This window comes from Oncorhynchus gorbuscha, linkage group LG16 (assembly GCF_021184085.1).
Source record: "Oncorhynchus gorbuscha isolate QuinsamMale2020 ecotype Even-year linkage group LG16, OgorEven_v1.0, whole genome shotgun sequence".
Classification (NCBI taxonomy): domain Eukaryota; kingdom Metazoa; phylum Chordata; class Actinopteri; order Salmoniformes; family Salmonidae; genus Oncorhynchus; species Oncorhynchus gorbuscha.
The window spans coordinates 6,644,969-6,663,815 of NC_060188.1; the positions used below are offsets into that span (position 1 = coordinate 6,644,969).

At 47.8% G+C, this 18,847-nt stretch overlaps 1 pseudogene; it reads left to right on the forward strand.

Annotated features, from left to right (window-relative positions):
- The window catches only part of LOC124000169, a 128,581-nt pseudogene that overhangs the window by 97,961 nt on the left and 11,773 nt on the right, over window positions 1-18,847 (forward strand).

Sequence of the window (18,847 nt, forward strand, 5' to 3'; positions counted from 1 at the left end):
TGGGTCTGGTCCCTATGGAGCGTTATCTATCTCCCATTCACTGACTTCATTAGATGTCTGGAAGCGAGGAGACACTCTGATTGGTTTCCAGGGGGTCAGATAGGTACAAACGGGGTCAGCGATGGGCGACATTTTAAATGGCACCCTAATCCCTTTATAATGCAATATTACTTTTGACCATAGGGAATATAGTGACATTTGGGAAGCAGGTCATGATAATGGGTGTTACCAGTAATGTATGGTATCTATGGGTGGTACCAGTAATGTATGGTATCTATGGGTGGTACCAGTAATGTATGGTATCTATGGGTGGTACCAGTAATGTATGGTATCTATGGGTTGTATTTGTAATGTATGGTATCTATGGGTTGTATTTGTAATGTATGGTATCTATGGGTAGCACCAGTAATGTATGGTATCTATGGGTGGTACCAGTAATGTATGGTATCTATGGGTGGTACCAGTAATGTATGGTATCTATGGGTTGTATTTGTAATGTATGGTATCTATGGGTGGTACCAGTAATGTATGGTATCTATGGGTAGCACCAGTAATGTATGGTATCTATGGGTGGTACCAGTAATGTATGGTATCTATGGGTGGTACCAGTAATGTATGGTATCTATGGGTTGTATTTGTAATGTATGGTATCTATGGGTGGTACCAGTAATGTATGGTATCTATGGGTGGGACCAGTAATGTATGGTATCTATGGGTGGTACCAGTAATGTATGGTATCTATGGGTGGGACCAGTAATGTATGGTATCTATGGGTGGGACCAGTAATGTATGGTATCTATGGGTTGTATCTGTAATGTATGGTATCTATAGGTTGGACCAGTAATGTATGGTATCTATGGGTTGGACCAGTAATGTATGGTATCTATGGGTTGGACCAGTAATGTATGGTATCTATGGGTGGTACCAGTAATTTATGGTATCTATGGGTGGCACCAGTAATGTATGGTATCTATGGGTTGTATCTGTAATGTATGGTATCTATGGGTGGTACCAGTAATGTATGGTATCTATGGGTTGTATCTGTAATGTATGGTATCTATGGGTTGGACCAGTAATGTATGGTATCTATGGGTTGGACCAGTAATGTATGGTATCTATGGGTTGGACCAGTAATGTATGGTATCTATGGGTTGGACCAGTAATGTATGGTATCTATGGGTTGGACCAGTAATGTATGGTATCTATGGGTTGGACCAGTAATGTATGGTATCTATGGGTGGCACCAGTAATGTATGGTATATATGAGTGGTACAGGGTCCCAGTTCACAGGTTACAGATGCCCACTTCTGAAACTCAAGTTTTTAAACGTAATTTCAAAACCTTAGTTCTAATTTAGCACACATTATGTTACCATTCACTTCCCTGTAGAGATTTGAGTTTTAGGTTTTAGATTTTAAAATGCCAGGGTGAGGCAGAAAGAGAAAGAACTGGAAAAGACAGAGAGGAGTGGGGGTTTTCAGACAGAAGTAAGACTGGTAGCTGCCTGTGTGAGCTCTGATGGGAGAGGAGATCAGTGTTGTGTAAGTGGTGGATCATTTAAACAGTCACGTTGGGATGCTGTACCTGCCTTCCCACCCACAGACCACCTGCTACCACAGACAGACAAGTACGTAAGTTTGTGTGAGAGTTTGTGTGTACAGAAAGGGGGGTTGAGGACATAAAAGTGGTCCTCTATACTTTGCTATTTAAAGGTCCGTCAGTGAGAGTGCAATGAACACAGCATGTCAGTCCTCTGTGGAACTGACAGGAGATTAGTGACTGGAGGATCTGTAGACTGGGACCAACAGGAACACAGCATGTCAGTCCTCTGTGGAACTGACAGGAGATTAGTGACTGGAGGATCTGTAGACTGGGACCAACAGGAACACAGCATGTCAGTCCTCTGTGGAACTGACAGGAGATTAGTGACTGGAGGATCTGTAGACTGGGACCAACAGGAACACAGCATGTCAGTCCTCTGTGGAACTGACAGGAGATTAGTGACTGGAGGATCTGTAGACTGGGACCAACAGGAACACAGCATGTCAGTCCTCTGTGGAACTGACAGGAGATTAGTGACTGGAGGATCTGTAGACTGGGACCAACAGAACACAGCATGTCAGTCCTCTGTGGAACTGACAGGAGATTAGTGACTGGAGGATCTGTAGACTGGGACCAACAGGAACACAGCATGTCAGTCCTCTGTGGAACTGACAGGAGATTAGTGACTGGAGGATCTGTAGACTGGGACCAACAGGAACACAGCATGTCAGTCCTCTGTGGAACTGACAGGAGATTAGTGACTGGAGGATCTGTAGACTGGGACCAACAGGAACACAGCATGTCAGTCCTCTGTGGAACTGACAGGAGATTAGCGACTGGAGGATCTGTAGACTGGGACCAACAGGAACACAGCATGTCAGTCCTCTGTGGAACTGACAGGAGATTAGTGACTGGAGGATCTGTAGACTGGGACCAACAGGAACACAGCATGTCAGTCCTCTGTGGAACTGACAGGAGATTAGCGACTGGAGGATCTGTAGACTGGGACCAACAGGAACACAATATTCAGTCCACAGGAGGCTGCTGAGGGGAGGACGGACCATAATAATGGCCGTAACGGAGCGCATGGAATGGCACCAAACACATGGAAACAATGTGTTTTATGTATTTGATACCGTTCCACCAGCCCATCCTCCCCAATTAAGGTGCCCCCATCCTCATGTGATTCAGCCATCTAATCAACAAGGCTGAGGGAGGGTTGTGCTCCAACATTACTCAGTAAATGTAGCATTTTGAGTGGGAATCCTCCCCCAGTGGCATTTGGCTGTTTAAAATGGCAGCCGCCCACCTTCTGTTGACAGAGCTATTTGCAACTTTATGGCTGGCCTGGTGCTGCAGTCTGCACTTCTCCAATGTATGATATTGACTGCAGTAAACTACCCCACCCGTGACACCCACAATATTTATGGGTCTGTGTCCCTCATACACAGCCGTTTGGGCTGTAACTGTTGGCTTTTGCTGTTGCGGGCTTTCTGCTTCGATTCATCCACACAAATGTAGTGTCCGGATGGAATTGGGATAAAATATACTTTATGCCTCTAATAAAGTTTATACCTCCACCCAAGGGCTCAAAATCTCAGTGTCAATTTAATTTGTTCTCATAGGATTCTTGTCCTCTCTCCTCATATTTAACAGTTTTAACAGTTTTAACTTAAGCATTTTGCTTTTCCAAACTTTGCCAAAATATAAACATCCACCTCATCATCACAGCAGCAGACATCTTTGCTGCTCATCCTTCCAGCTCTGGTTCTCTGGTTGGGGTTTATATAGGACATTCTTGAATGGGTTCTCCCTGATTGGCTACAAGGTCAGACCATGATGGTCACAGAGGTTCCTTTAGTTCTGAATGAGAAAACCCCTGTCTGTGTTCTCTGTGCTCCGTCCTCTCCCTTTTACTGCAGGTTGCCCAGTAACATCACCATCATCTACAGAATTTTGATCCGCAATGGCCACCCAGCAGTCTCCCTTTTCAGCTCCTCACAGCTGGCGCCAGATACTGTATAGGGTCTAACAGTAAGGAAGGGATAGCAAGGGGTGGAAAGGTTCAGGTCTATGATTCAGATGGATGTCATGTCTTCTCTCATTTCCGCTTGATGCTGTTCTATTTCTCTCACTGTGCTCCACCTTACCTCTACTTCTCCCCTCTTCTTGTCTCTTCTCATCCCTCGTTCCCTTGCTTTTCTCTTTTCTTCACTCTACTCCTCCCTTATTTCATTCAGCTCACTTGTCTTCTTTTGTCTCTTTTAGTAAGCTCCCTAGCTGGGCCAGGGCTGTGGTCCCTAAAATCTTCTATGTGACAGAGAAGGCCTGGAACTACTACCCCTACACCATCACAGGTAACCACTCCTAGGACCATCACAGAAGAGCAGTACAGGAATGCACAGTGTGTCTGATAATGGAAAGGAGGAAAGGGGATACCTGGTCAGTTGTACAACTGAATGCATTCAACCCAAATGTGTCTTCCACATTTAATCCAAGCCCTCTGAATCAGAGAGGTGCGGGGGCTGCCTTTATCGACATCCACGTCATCAGCGCCCGGGGAGCAGGTGGTGTTGGGGGTTAACTGTCTCGCTCAAGGTGAAGAACGACACATTTCTACACCTTGCCGGCTTGGGGATTCAAACCATGGACTGTACTGTACTCTGTACTGTTCTCAACCTTCTCTATCTGTTCTCAACCTTCTCTATCTGTTCTCAACCTTCTCTATCTGTTCTCAACCTTCTCTATCTGTTCAGACCCAACGTATTCCCCCGCTTCATCCCTCTACCGCCGCACACACACACACACACACACACACACACACACACACACACACACACACACACACACACACACACACACACACACACACACACACACACACACACACACACACACACACACACACACACACACACACACACACACACACGAACACACACACACACACACACACACACACACACACGAACACACACACACACACACGAACACACACACACACACACACAATATTTCTTTCCTCAGAGAGAAGAATCCCAATAGCTTGTTGGGAGGGATGGAGGGAGTGATGGATGATAACATGATGAGAGGATCATATTATTATAGCGCTCTAAAAATAAAACAACCTCCTGCTGCCTCTTAACACATGATGCTCTCTCTCCCTCTTCTCTTGTCCCCTCTTTCACTCCCTCTCTCTCTTTTTCTCTCTCTCCATCTCTCCTCTTGTTAAACCCCCTCCCCTCTTTCACTCTCCCTCTCTTTCTCTCTCCCCCTCCCTCCCATCTTTCTCTCGCTCTCTCTCTGTCTCTCTCTCGCTCTCTCTCTCTCTCTGTTTCTCTCTCGCTCTCTCTCTCTCTCTCGCTCTATTTCTCTCTCTCTCTCTTTTCTCTCTCTGTCTCTCTCTCTCCTCTTGTTAAACTCCCTCTCCTTCTCTTTCTTTCTCTCCCCCTCCCTCCCATCTTTCTCTCTCTCTCTCTCTCTCTCTCTCTCTCTCTCTCTCTCTCTCTCTCTCTCTCTCTCTCTCTCTCTCTCTCTCTCTCTCCCTCTCTCTGTCTCTCCCTTTCTCTGTCTCTCTCTCTCTCTCCTCTTGTTTAACTCCCTCCCCTCTTTCACTCTCTCTCTCCATCGCTCTCTGGTCCTGGATTCTTCACCTGCTGTGACGCAGAGTACACTGTGAGTATACCACTGATGGTCCTTACACACGTACGCGCACACACACACACACACACACACACACACACACACACACACACACACACACACTGTGTCACAACCGGCCGTGTCACAACCGGCCTTGATCGGGAGTCCTATAGGGCAGTGCACAATTGGCCCAGCGTCGTCCGAGGCTGGAGCGGGGTAGCGGGGTAGAATTTGTTCTTAACTGACTTGTCTAGTTAAATAAACTAGTAGACATGCAGAGCAGTCTGCCAGAAGTCAAGTGTTAGGTGAGCTGTGCCCTGATGACAGACAGAAGAGTATGAAATGTTGTATTCCTGTAGAATTCCATCTCTGTTTTGAATCAGTGAATGGTTCCCCCAGAGATGTACAGAGCAGCAATACAATGCCACAGTAATGCTGTGTGGGTCCTTAAATTCCAAATCTAATAGCTAAATGATCCTTGGTATGACCATCTTAAAACAATTCCATATGTTCACTTAATAGCTTAGACTCTTATGATAAAGCACAAGCTCAATTTGATTAGGCTTTGAATGTCATTAAAGGGACTTCAATATGGAATATTATTTAATTCGCCTAGAATTTTTCAATTAGTTTTACAGACAGCTTCATCTATTGTTCTGGTTCTATATTTAGCCATTGAGGATTTATTTTCAACCACCTCAGTCTGCGTCCTAAATGGCACCCTTTCCCCTATATACTGCACTTCTTTTGACCAGAGTCCTATGGGCTCTACATAGGGAATAGGATGGTATTTGGGACACAGCCTTATTCATGTATGGGATTTTACTGAAATTATTAAAGGAGAGCTGCTCGGTGACACAATGCACTGAACCTGGTGTGTGTGTGTGTGTGTGTGTGTGTGTGTGTGTGTGTGTGTGTGTGTGTGTGTGTGTGTGTGTGTGTGTGTGTGTGTGTGTGTGTGTGTGTGTGTGTGTGTGTGTGTGTGTGTGTGTGTGTGTGTGTGTGTGTGTGTGTGTGTGTGTGTGCTTTAATGAGGCTAAATGAATGGAAGAGATGGAACACGTGCTCGTTGACTACAGTGAACATGTTCAACATGGGGTTCTTGGTTGTGTGATATTGTGTCAGTAGACTGGGTGTAGTATACCAAACAGCTCTGTTGAAGTGGAGGGATTGAAGGTGTCTCCTGCTGTGTAGTTTTGTAGGACAGGAGATGTTATTTAAAGAAAGAAAAGGGATGGATGTGCTGAAGATAATGTTGGTTCAGATGAAGATAAGGACACACCCTCTCTCTAGATAAGCACACACACACACACACACACACACACACACACACACACACACACACACACACACACACACACACACACACACACACACACACACACACACACACACACACACACACACACACACACACACACACACACACACACACACACACACACACACACACACACAACCTCCTGCAGCAAGCCTATAGCCTGGGCCCCATCCCATGCTGCTGTGGACATATTCATTCCTTCCCATTCTCTCTATTCTAAAGAGACATATGAACACACACACACACACACACAACCTCCTGCAGCAAGCCTATAGCCTGGGCCCCACCCCATGCTGCTGTGGACATATTCATTCCTTCCCATTCTCTCTATTCTAAAGAGGCAAATGAACACACACACATACAGAAACACACTCACTCATACCGTTATGTAACTGGAGATCTATTGAGCTTTATTGTAATTGCGGTGTTAAAGAGTTCATCTAATCAAAGCCTATGGTGAGAGCAGTGTGAGTGATAGTTGACTAGCCATGGGGGGGACGGGGAGCAAGGTATGAGTGATAGTTGACTAGCCATGGGGGGACGGGGAGGAAGGCATGAGTGTTAGTTGACTAGCCATGGGGGGTGGGGAGGAAGGTATGAGTGTTAGTTGACTAGCCATGGGGGGGTGGGGAGGAAGGTATGAGTGATAGTTGACTAGCCATGGGGGGACGGGGAGGAAGGTATGAGTGATAGTTGACTAGCCATGGGGGGACGGGGAGGAAGGTATGAGTGATAGTTGACTAGCCATGGGGGGACGGGGAGCAAGGTATGAGTGATAGTTGACTAGCCATGGGGGGTGGGGAGGAAGGTATGAGTGATAGTTGACTAGCCATGGGGGGTGGGGAGGAAGGTATGAGTGATAGTTGACTAGCCATGGGGGGACGGGGAGGAAGGTATGAGTGATAGTTGACTAGCCATGGGGGGACGGGGAGGAAGGTATGAGTGATAGTTGACTAGCCATGGAGGGGACGGGGAGCAAGGTATGAGTGATAGTTGACTAGCCATGGGGGGACGGGGAGGAAGGTATGAGTGATAGTTGACTAGCCATGGGGGGACGGGGAGGAAGGTATGAGTGATAGTTGACTAGCCATGGGGGGACAGGGAGGAAGGTATGAGTGATAGTTGACTAGCCATGGGGGGACGGGGAGCAAGGTATGAGTGATAGTTGACTAGCCATGACGGGGACGGGGAGGAAGGTATGAGTGATAGTTGACTAGCCATGGGGGGACGGGGAGCAAGGTATGAGTGATAGTTGACTAGCCATGGGGGGACGGGGAGGAAGGTATGAGTGATAGTTGACTAGCCATGGGGGGTGGGGAGGAAGGTATGAGTGATAGTTGACTAGCCATGGGGGGACGGGGAGGAAGGTATGAGTGATAGTTGACTAGCCATGGGGGGACGGGGAGCAAGGTATGAGTGATAGTTGACTAGCCATGGGGGGGTGGGGAGGAAGGTATGAGTGATAGTTGACTAGCCATGGGGGGGGGACGGGGAGGAAGGTATGAGTGATAGTTGACTAGCCATGGGGGGTGGGGAGGAAGGTATGAGTGATAGTTGACTAGCCATGGGGGGACGGGGAGGAAGGTATGAGTGATAGTTGACTAGCCATGGGGGGATGGGGAGGAAGGTATGAGTGATAGTTGACTAGCCATGGGGGACGGGGAGGAAGGTATGAGTGATAGTTGACTAGCCATGGGGGGATGGGGAGGAAGGTATGAGTGTTAGTTGACTAGCCATGGGGGGATGGGGAGGAAGGTATAAGTGATAGTTGACTAGCCATGGGGGGACGGGGAGGAAGGTATGAGTGATAGTTGACTAGCCATGGGGGGATGGGGAGGAAGGTATGAGTGATAGTTGACTAGCCATGGGGGGACGGGGAGGAAGGTATGGGTGATAGTTGACTAGCCATGGGGGATGGGGAGGAAGGTATGAGTGATAGTTGACTAGCCATGGGGGGATGGGGAGGAAGGTATGAGTGATAGTTGACGAGCCATGGGGGGGATTGGGGGGGTGGTTCAGGGTGTGGACGAGGAGCCAGTAAATCCATAGGGTGATATAATATAATCATTATTACTGAAGACAGGGGCAATAAAACACACGCAATCACACTCAGCATGACACACACACATGCGTACACGTGCACACACACACACGCACGCACGCACGCACGCACACAGACAGACACTGCCTATAAAACACCTCACCCTGCAGGCTGACCACAAAGACCCAGGAAGATATTCCCTCTGTCTTTCCTGAGCTTGTATGGATAGTGGTAGAAAGATACTATCCCATCTCCCATAGAGATCAGTTTCCCCAGTGCTCGGATTTAACCACCCTACATTTAGGTTATGTCCCAAATGGGCAATAGCCTATGTAGTGTTTTGGCCCACTATGGGGCCAACATAGTGCATCCTGGTCAACAATAGTGCACTACATAGGCAATAGGGTACTATTTGGGACTCAGACATAACAAGTCAAAATATTGTTTTAATGTGTCTATATTCTGTGTTTAATCTCCTGCTGTTCTCTTCTCTTCTCTAGTGCTCCTTTCTGCCAAAGTTCTCCATTCACATAGAGACCAAGTATGAGGACAACAAAGGCAGCAATGACAATGTCAGTATGGTTGTCTGTGCATAGTCATGGTGTGTGTCTGTGAGTGGTCATGGTGTGTGTCTGTGCATGGTCATGGTGTGTGTCTGTGAGTGGTCATGGTGTGTGTCTGTGCATGGTCATGGTGTGTGTCTGTGCATGGTCATGGTGTGTGTCTGTGAGTGGTCATGGTGTGTGTCTGTGCATGGTCATGGTGTGTGTCTATGAGTGGTCATGGTGTGTGTCTGTGCATGGTCATGGTGTGTGTCTGTGCATGGTCATGGTGTGTGTCTATGAGTGGTCATGGTGTGTGTCTGTGCATGGTCATGGTGTGTGTCTGTGAGTGGTCATGGTGTGTGTCTTTGAGTGGTCATGGTGTGTGTCTGTAAGTGGTCATGGTGTGTGTCTGTGCATGGTCATGGTGTGTGTCTGTGAGTGGTCATGGTGTGTGTCTGTGCATGGTCATGGTGTGTGTCTGTGCATGGTCATGGTGTGTGTCTGTGAGTGGTCATGGTGTGTGTCTGTGCATGGTCATGGTGTGTGTCTATGAGTGGTCATGGTGTGTGTCTGTGCATGGTCATGGTGTGTGTCTGTGCATGGTCATGATGTGTGTCTATGAGTGGTCATGGTGTGTGTCTGTGCATGGTCATGGTGTGTGTCTATGAGTGGTCATGGTGTGTGTCTGTGAGTGGTCATGGTGTGTGTCTGTGCATGGTCGTGGTGTGTGTCTGTGAGTGGTCGTGGTGTGTGTCTTTGAGTGGTCATGGTGTGTGTCTGTGAGTGGTCATGGTGTGTGTCTGTGAGTGGTCATGGTGTGTGTCTGTGAGTGGTCATGGTGTGTGTCTGTGAGTGGTCATGGTGTGTGTCTGTGAGTGGTCATGGTGTGTGTCTGTGAGTGGTCGTGGTGTGTGTCTGTGAGTGGTCGTGGTGTGTGTCTGTGAGTGGTCGTGGTGTGTGTCTGTGAGTGGTCGTGGTGTGTGTCTGTGAGTGGTCATGGTGTGTGTCTGTGAGTGGTCATGGTGTGTGTCTGTGAGTGGTCATGGTGTGTGTCTGTGAGTGGTCATGGTGTGTGTCTGTGAGTGGTCATGGTGTGTGTCTGTGAGTGGTCATGGTGTGTGTCTGTGAGTGGTCATGGTGTGTGTCTGTGAGTGGTCATGGTGTGTGTCTGTGAGTGGTCATGGTGTGTGTCTTTGAGTGGTCATGGTGTGTGTCTTTGAGTGGTCATGGTGTGTGTCTTTGAGTGGTCATGGTGTGTGTCTGAGTGGTCATGGTGTGTGTCTGAGTGGTCATGGTGTGTGTCTGTGAGTGGTCATGGTGTGTGTCTGTGAGTGGTCATGGTGTGTGTCTGTGAGTGGTCATGGTGTGTGTCTGTGAGTGGTCATGGTGTGTGTCTGTGAGTGGTCATGGTGTGTGTCTGTGAGTGGTCATGGTGTGTGCACTTGAATGCCACATACAACATTCAGTCCCATCTTTTTCTCTCACTTCTAAACGAGTGGATGTAGTCAGAACAGGGGGATGCTGGGATGAATAAGAACACTGGTCTAATATATTCACGATGCCCCAACCAACTAATCAGAATGCACGTTTATTTCATTGGCTCGCCTCTCCCTCACTAAAATCAGTGAGATTACCATTCAGTCTGTGGGCTTCAGGGCCCATATTCATAAAACATCTTTATTAGGAGTGCTGATCTAGGATCAGGTTCCCCTTGTTTAAGTCAAAACTGGTCCTAGATCAGCACTCCAACTCTGAGAGGCTTTATTAATATGGGCCCAGGCCTCCGAGTCAAGTGGAAGTGGTTCTTTCTCCAGCCTTTCAATGTGGAGCATATCAAATCAAGTTGGATATGGGTTAATCCGTTGGGTTGGCAGGTAGCCTAGTGGTTAGAGCATTGGGCCAGTAACCGAAAGGTTGCTAGATCAAATCCCTGAGCTGACAAGGTAAAAATCTGTCATTCTGCCCCTAAACAAGGTAGTTAACCCACTGTTCCTAGGCTGTCATTCTAAATAAGAATTTGTTCTTAACTGACTTGCCTAGTTAAATAAAATATGGATAACTGTGGGGTAAAGGCTGTGTGATAGGAGAGTTTATATCATATACCTCTGTGATAGGAGAGTTTATATCGTATAACTCTGTGATAGGAGAGTTTATATCGTATACCTCTGTGATAGGAGAGTTTATATCATATACCTCTGTGATAGGAGAGTTTATATCATATACCTCTGTGATAGGAGAGTTTATATCATATACCTCTGTGATATGAGAGTTTATATCATATACCTCTGTGATAGGAGAGTTTATATCGTATACCTCTGTGATAGGAGTGTTTATATCATATACCTCTGTGATAGGAGTGTTTATATCATATACCTCTGTGATAGGAGTGTTTATATCGTATACCTCTGTGATAGGAGAGTTTATATCGTATACCTCTGTGATAGGAGTGTTTATATCATATACCTCTGTGATAGGAGAGTTTATATCGTATACCTCTGTGATAGGAGTGTTTACATCATATACCTCTGTGATAGGAGTGTTTATATCATATACCTCTGTGATAGGAGAGTTTATATCATATACCTCTGTGATAGGAGAGTTTATATCATATACCTCTGTGATAGGAGTGTTTATATCATATACCTCTGTGATAGGAGAGTTTATATCGTATACCTCTGTGATAGGAGAGTTTTAATAATGCATTATCGTGGTTGGGTTTGCTATCCGATGCCCATTGCTTCCTGTTACACAGTGGGTTTCCTCATAACTCATCCCCCTTCTTCTGGTTTGAAGGACATGTCAAGGACATCCTTAGTACACCAAGGTCTTACTCTGTCACATATCTGCATCTCAAATGACAATCTATTCCCTATGTAATGCACTACTTTTGACCAGAGCCCTGCACTGCATAGGCAATAGGGTGCCATTTGAGATGTAGACAACAGTTGTTTTCAGCCGCGTTCGCCTGCTGCATCTTCTCTTTGTGAGAGTTGGTATGCCAGGGAGAAAGGGATGATTGCCTACAGCTCCTTGGCTACATATTTGAATTCCCTCCAGTATGAAGGACTGATATCCAGACAACCAGAGTTGAGAGAAGGGGGAGTAAGATAGAAAGGAAATAAGATATAGGGAGATATTGTGTGTATCTGTCTGCATGTCTGATCCAGTTTAAACAAGGAGTGTTGCTTCTTGTTCCTCTCACCACTGATCCTCATTTCCTGGTGGGGGACACATTCACATTACCATTCCACAACATTTACATGATGTCATGTCATAAAACTGATCTTGTCTGTCCTGGGTCGTGTTCATTAGGACATAACGGAAACCATTTCAGAACGTTTTGCTATAGACAAAAGAAAAGTTTCTTATTGGACATTTCCAGGTAATCCCTCCCTGTTTCAGCTGATTTTCTTGTGTTTGGTGCAAAACGAACACGACCCTGACTTCATTCCTGAGACTAAAGTATGTATTTGCTGAATTTTAAATTCATCCCATCAATGCCTCAATTTCCCAAGGCTTACTTCCTCTACTCTCATAGACATCATTATTCAGTTCAGTTTTTCATCCTCTCAGTCTACTTATCATGCAAAGGTTGGTAGATGAATATACATCGATGTCAGTAATGGATGGATTTTTGTCTGGATTATTCAACTATTTCAAGGAGGTTATTACTGCACCAGCTCAGTCTCTGTCTCTCCTGTTTCTTCCTCCCTGCTAAATGAGCTAAATGTATCCTCCGGGAGAAAGCACCTGTCACCTGACGAGGTCTAATGGCTTTAATGGGGAAAGGAGTAAAGCATTCATAACCGTTAAAAGCCTCGCTTTCCTCCTTCAAACAATGTGATTCTCTATATGATTGGCAGCTCTGGCCGATCAGTATCATGAAATGCTCGCTCGCTCAACTTTCCCAAACATCAGAGCTCCACCTCGTGGCTGCTGTGGGAATGACCGTTGATTAAGCTTCACTCCTAAGATCACTGATGTACATCGACATAGATAAGGTGTTGCTGAGATACAACGTCCTCATCATGGAGAACAGTTGATTATGTTCTCTCTCTTCTTCTCTCTCTCTCTCTCTCTAAAATGCCCATCTCTTTCTCTCTATCCCTCAGATCTTTGACAGCGAGCCCAAAGGGGAGGAGGAGATAGAGGTGTGCTTATTGGATATCGCCTACGACGAGATCCCAGAGCGCTACTACAAGGAGTCTGAGGTGAGGAGGTCAAAGGTTAGAAGTCAAGGGTTAGGAATCCCAAGTCACTGTTTCAGCAGCAGTGGACTTCGACAGTCACAATTCTCCATCGTTTTCCAGTATAAGTGTGTACTTGTACACTCACCGGCATGGATTTAAAACCATATGATTGGTGTAAAAGCATTGGCTGGCGTGAGTTTCTACCATTGTTAAACCCATGTTAGAAATTGTGGAAGTGTACTTTTTGGGAGGAGTGGGGGGGTGAGCTCTGGGTGCTAGCAACCTGGTCGTTTCACAAAGTCAGAAAAAGTGTAAGAGGGTGATAACAAAATATCTAAGAGAATACAGTCTTAGAAAAACTGCATCTAGAACCTAAAAGGGTTCTTTGGCTGACCTCATAGGAGAACCCTTTGAATAACCCTTTTTTTGGTTCCAGGTAGAACTACTTTGGTTCTAGGTTGAACCCTTCTACCTGGAACCAAAAAGGGTTTTCCTATGGGGTCAGCCGAAAACCCGTTTGGAACCCTTTTTTCTAAGAGTGTGTACAAATCCCCATTTCTCTCATATCTCATTTGCTCATTTCTCCTCTCAGCCCTGATGGTCAGCTAGCTGCTAGTTTCATCAGAGAGAGAGACCTCTAGCTGGTCATATCTCCCCTCTCAGCCCTGAGGGTCAGCTAGCTGCTAGTTTCATCAGAGAGAGAGACCTCTAGCTGGTCATATCTCCCCTCTCAGCCCTGAGGGTCAGCTCGCTGCTAGTTTCATCAGAGAGAGAGACCTCTAGCTGGTCATATCTCCCCTCTCAGCCCTGAGGGTCAGCTAGCTGCTAGTTTCATCAGAGAGAGAGACCTCTAGCTGGTCATATCTCCCCCAGCTAGCTGCTAGTTTCATCAGAGAGAGAGACTCTCAGCCCCGAGGGTCAGCTAGCTGCTAGTTTCATCAGAGAGAGAGACCTCTAGCTGGTCATATCTCCCCTCTCAGCCCCGAGGGTCAGCTCGCTGCTAGTTTCATCAGAGAGAGAGACCTCTAGCTGGTCATATCTCCCATCTCAGCCCTGAGGGTCAGCTAGCCTCTAGTTTCATCAGAGAGAGAGCTGGTCATATCCTCTAGCTGGTCATATCTCCCAGAGAGAGAGACTCTCAGCCCTGAGGGTCAGCTAGCTGCTAGTTTCATCAGAGAGAGAGACCTCTAGCTGGTCATATCTCCCCTCTCAGCCCTGAGGGTCAGCTAGCTGCTAGTTTCATCAGAGAGAGAGACCTCTAGCTGGTCATATCTCCCCTCTCAGGCCCGAGGGTCAGCTCGCTGCTAGTTTCATCAGAGAGAGAGACCTCTAGCTGGTCATATCTCCCCTCTCAGCCCCGAGGGTCAGCTAGCTGCTAGTTTCATCAGAGAGAGAGACCTCTAGCTGGTCATATCTCCCCTCTCAGCCCCGAGGATCAGCTAGCTGCTAGTTTCATCAGAGAGAGAGACCTCTAGCTGGTCATATCTCCCCTCTCAGACCTGAGGATCAGCTAGCTGCTAGTTTCATCAGAGAGAGAGACCTCTAGCTGGTCATATCTCCCCTCTCAGCCCTGAGGGTCAGCTAGCTGCTAGTTTCATCAGAGAGAGAGACCTCTAGCTGGTCATATCTCCCCTCTCAGCCCTGAGGATCAGCTAGCTGCTAGTTTCATCAGAGAGAGAGAGACCTCTAGCTGGTCATATCTCCCCTCTCAGCCCTGAGGGTCAGCTAGCTGCAACTTTCATCAGAGAGAGAGACCTCTAGCAGGTCATATCTCCCCTCTCAGCCCCAGGGTCAGCTAGCTGCTAGTTTCATCAGAGAGAGAGACCTCTAGCTGGTCATATCTCCCCTCTCAGCCCCAGGGTCAGCTAGCTGCTAGTTTCATCAGAGAGAGAGACCTCTAGCTGGTCATATCTCCCCTCTCAGCCCCAGGGTCAGCTGCTAGTTTCATCAGTTTCATCAGCTAGCTGCTAGTTTCATCAGAGAGCTGGTCATATCTCCCCTCTCAGCCCCAGGGTCAGCTAGCTGTTTCATCAGAGAGAGAGAGACCTCTAGCTGGTCATATCTCCCCTCTCAGCCCCAGGGTCAGCTAGCTGCTAGTTTCATCAGAGAGAGAGACCTCTAGCTGGTCTTGGCTGCCATTAACCATGTTCACTGCTGTGTCCCTGCTCTCCTACACGTTCCATTCTTTTCTATTAATAAGCCTCAGGGAGGGTTGATGTAGGGGTGGATGGAGGGAAGGGGGTGGAGGAATGGAGGAATACATGGCGTTATCTTCCTCAAACAGCCTCTTAAAGCGTCTCACTCCTCTGATCACCAACTGGCTATCTGCCTCTCCATACGTGTGTGTGTGTGTGGGGGTGGGGGGGGGGGTGGTTATACCATGTCTGTTATTAGAGTCAAGGGGACAGCAATGGATCTGTCTTTTATGTTTGACCAGAGGACGGGGATTGTTGCCCTAGCCACCAGATGCTGCTTCCTGGAATACAATACAATGTCAACCAGACTATTTAAGTATATTTGATTTGATCTAAGCCATTTTTAGATCCCTGATACCTGCTGTGTTCAGGAGAGCATAGACTTACTCTTATATGTTGCCAACTGCAGTAACGTTTCACCTGTCATTGTTCAAATGTAAGTACAAAGAGATGATTTTGACAAATGGTCATTGTAACGACGTTCTTCGTTTGTCAAAAGAGAGTCGAACCGAAATGCAGCGTGGTGGTTACTCATGATTTTAATAGAAAAAGTGACACATGAAATAACGATACAAAATACAAAACAACAAACGGAACGTGAAACCTAATTACAGCCTATCTGGTGAAACTACACAGAGACAGGAACAATCACCCACGAAATACAAAGCGAATCAGAGACAACGAGAATCACCTGACTCTGATTGAGAACCGCCTCAGGCAGCCAAGCCTATACAACACCCCTAATCAGCCGCGATCCCAAATACTACAAACCCCAATACGAAAATACAATAACATAAACCCATGTCACACCCTGGCCTGACCAAATATATAACGAAAACACAAAATACAATGACCAAGGCGTGACAGAAACCCCACCCCCCTAAGGTGCGGACTCCCAGACGCACCTCAAAACCATAGGGAGGGACAGCTCAGGCTGCTCCGAACAGGCAGGAGGCTCCGGCAGCGCTGTAGAGGAGGAAGGCTCTGATAGCGCTGAACAGGCAGGAGACTCCAGTAGCGCAGAAGGGAAGGAAGGCCCAGGCTGTGCTGAACAGGCGAGGCGCACTGACGGCCTGGTGCGTGGTGCTGGAACTGGTGCTACAGGATCGAGGACACGCACAGGAAGCCTGGTGCGGGGAGCTGCTACCGCAGGACTGGTGTGTGAAGGTGGCACAGGATGCACTGGACCGTGAAGGTGTACTGGAGAGCCTGAGAGCAGGACTGGCACAGGACGTGCAAGGCTAGGTAGGTACACAGGAGGCCTGGTGCGTGAGGCTGGCACATTTTTCACCAGCCGACTAACACGCACCTCAGGACGAGTATGGAGCACTGACGCAGGTGCCATTAAATCCCCGACACGCTCCGTCGGACGAATATCGTACCTATAGCACCATGCTAGCAACTCCCTCATTACTCTCTCCTCCACTTTCCCCATTAACTCCTTCACAGTCTCTGCTTCGCTCACCTCTAACACCGGCTCTGTTTCTGGTCTCCCCCTTGGCTCCTCACGATAAACAAGGAGAGTTGGCTCTGGATAGACCGGACCGTGCAGGCGCACTGGAGCTCTTGAGCACCGAGCCTGCCCAACCTTACCTGGCTCGATGCCCACTCTAGCCCGGCCAATACGAAGGGCTGGTATGTGCCGCACCGGGCTATGCACCCGCACTGGAAACACCGTGCGCTCCATAGCATAACACAGTGCCTGCCTGGTCTCTCTAGCCCCCCGGTAAGCACAGGGAGTTTGCGCAGGTCTCCTACCTGGCATAGCCATACTCTCTTTAAGCCCCCCCAATAATTTTTTGGGGCTGCTTTTCGGGCTTCCTTGCCAACCGTGTTCCCTCGTATCGTCGGCTCCTATCTCCGGCTGCCTCTGCTCTCCTTAGTGTCTCCACCTGTTCCCATGGGAGGCGATCTCTTCCGGCCAGTATCTCCTCCCAAGTGTAACAACCTTTACCATCCAACACGTCTTCCCATGTCATTCACCGAATAATTCATCCTCCTTTTGCTGTTCCAGCTGTCGCTGCCTGTTTCCACGCCACTCGGTCCGTGTGTGGTGGGTGATTCTGTAACGACGTTCTTCGTTTGTCAAAAGAGAGTCGGACCGAAATGCAGCGTGGTGGTTTCTCATGACTTTAATAGAAAAAGTGACGCATGAAATAACGATACAAAATACAAAACAACAAACGGAACGTGAAACCTAATTACAGCCTATTTTTGTAATTTTTTTATATATATTTTTTATTTATTATCTTCAATACCATTCATTCTTTACAACTCATAATTTACATACATACTCAAATAATGGAATTTTAATTAAACTAATTAAACTAAACATAAACCCCAAACAAAACCTCAGGGGAGCATCTTCCCTCCCCGTCACCCTACAAAATACCTTTCCCTATCTCCCCGTCCCTAATCTATCCCCTTACAAATCTAAATGACACCCAGCCCTAAACCCCCCCTTCCACCTCTCCCGAGCAGCATGCTGCCCCCACTTCCTCTCCTCCCTCTTCATCCTGCCCCTCAAATCTCCTTCCACCCTCCTCACTATCCCTTCCACCCCCCCAATCTCTCCCTGTCTTCACCATGTTCTGCCTTGCTTCCCACAGCCCCCGTTTAAAGAGACTCATGAGAAGCCAGAGCAGAAACCTGTCCCTATCCGTCCCTCTCGCTCTCCCTACACCCCTCTCTAACCTGGCCCACGTCAATACAAAATCCCCCTTTACCAAACCTAACAACACCCGTGCCCTAGCCCATACTACTCCGGCAAAGGCACAGTCCCAAAAGACATGGCGCACAGTCTCCTCCCTGCCACAAGAGGATCTTGGACAGGGGGGGGGATTGCACTAAACTATACCAGTACATGATGGAACGTACCGGCAAGCACTTATGGAGGCTCAACCAATTCAGGTCCTTGAGCCTGTTGTCCAGACCCCGCGCCTGCACTCCCTCCCAGAACACTTCCGAGATGCCCACTACAGGCGCCGGACTCCCTGCCTTTCTGACCTCCTCGTACAGATGCCTGTGATCTAAACCTACTCGGGCAACTTCAACCTCAGGGTGCGCACGCAGCCACTTGGCCGCATGACCAAAGTGCCACGGCAGCTGTTCCGCCCGAGGACCCGTGTTAGACCACACCATTATGCTTCTCGCCTGATACGAGAAGAACACCCGCAGGAGGTAACCGGACGGGTGTATCACTGGCTGTGGAAGCTCCGTTAACAAGAAAGAAACAAAAATTGTGTCCAGCTTGAGGGGGAAATGTGGTACCCCCCTACCTCCCTCCCCGATCGGACAGATCATGCGTGCCCTGGCGACCCACTCGCACCTGCCACTCCACATAAACTGAAACACAAGCCTCACTAGAGGCC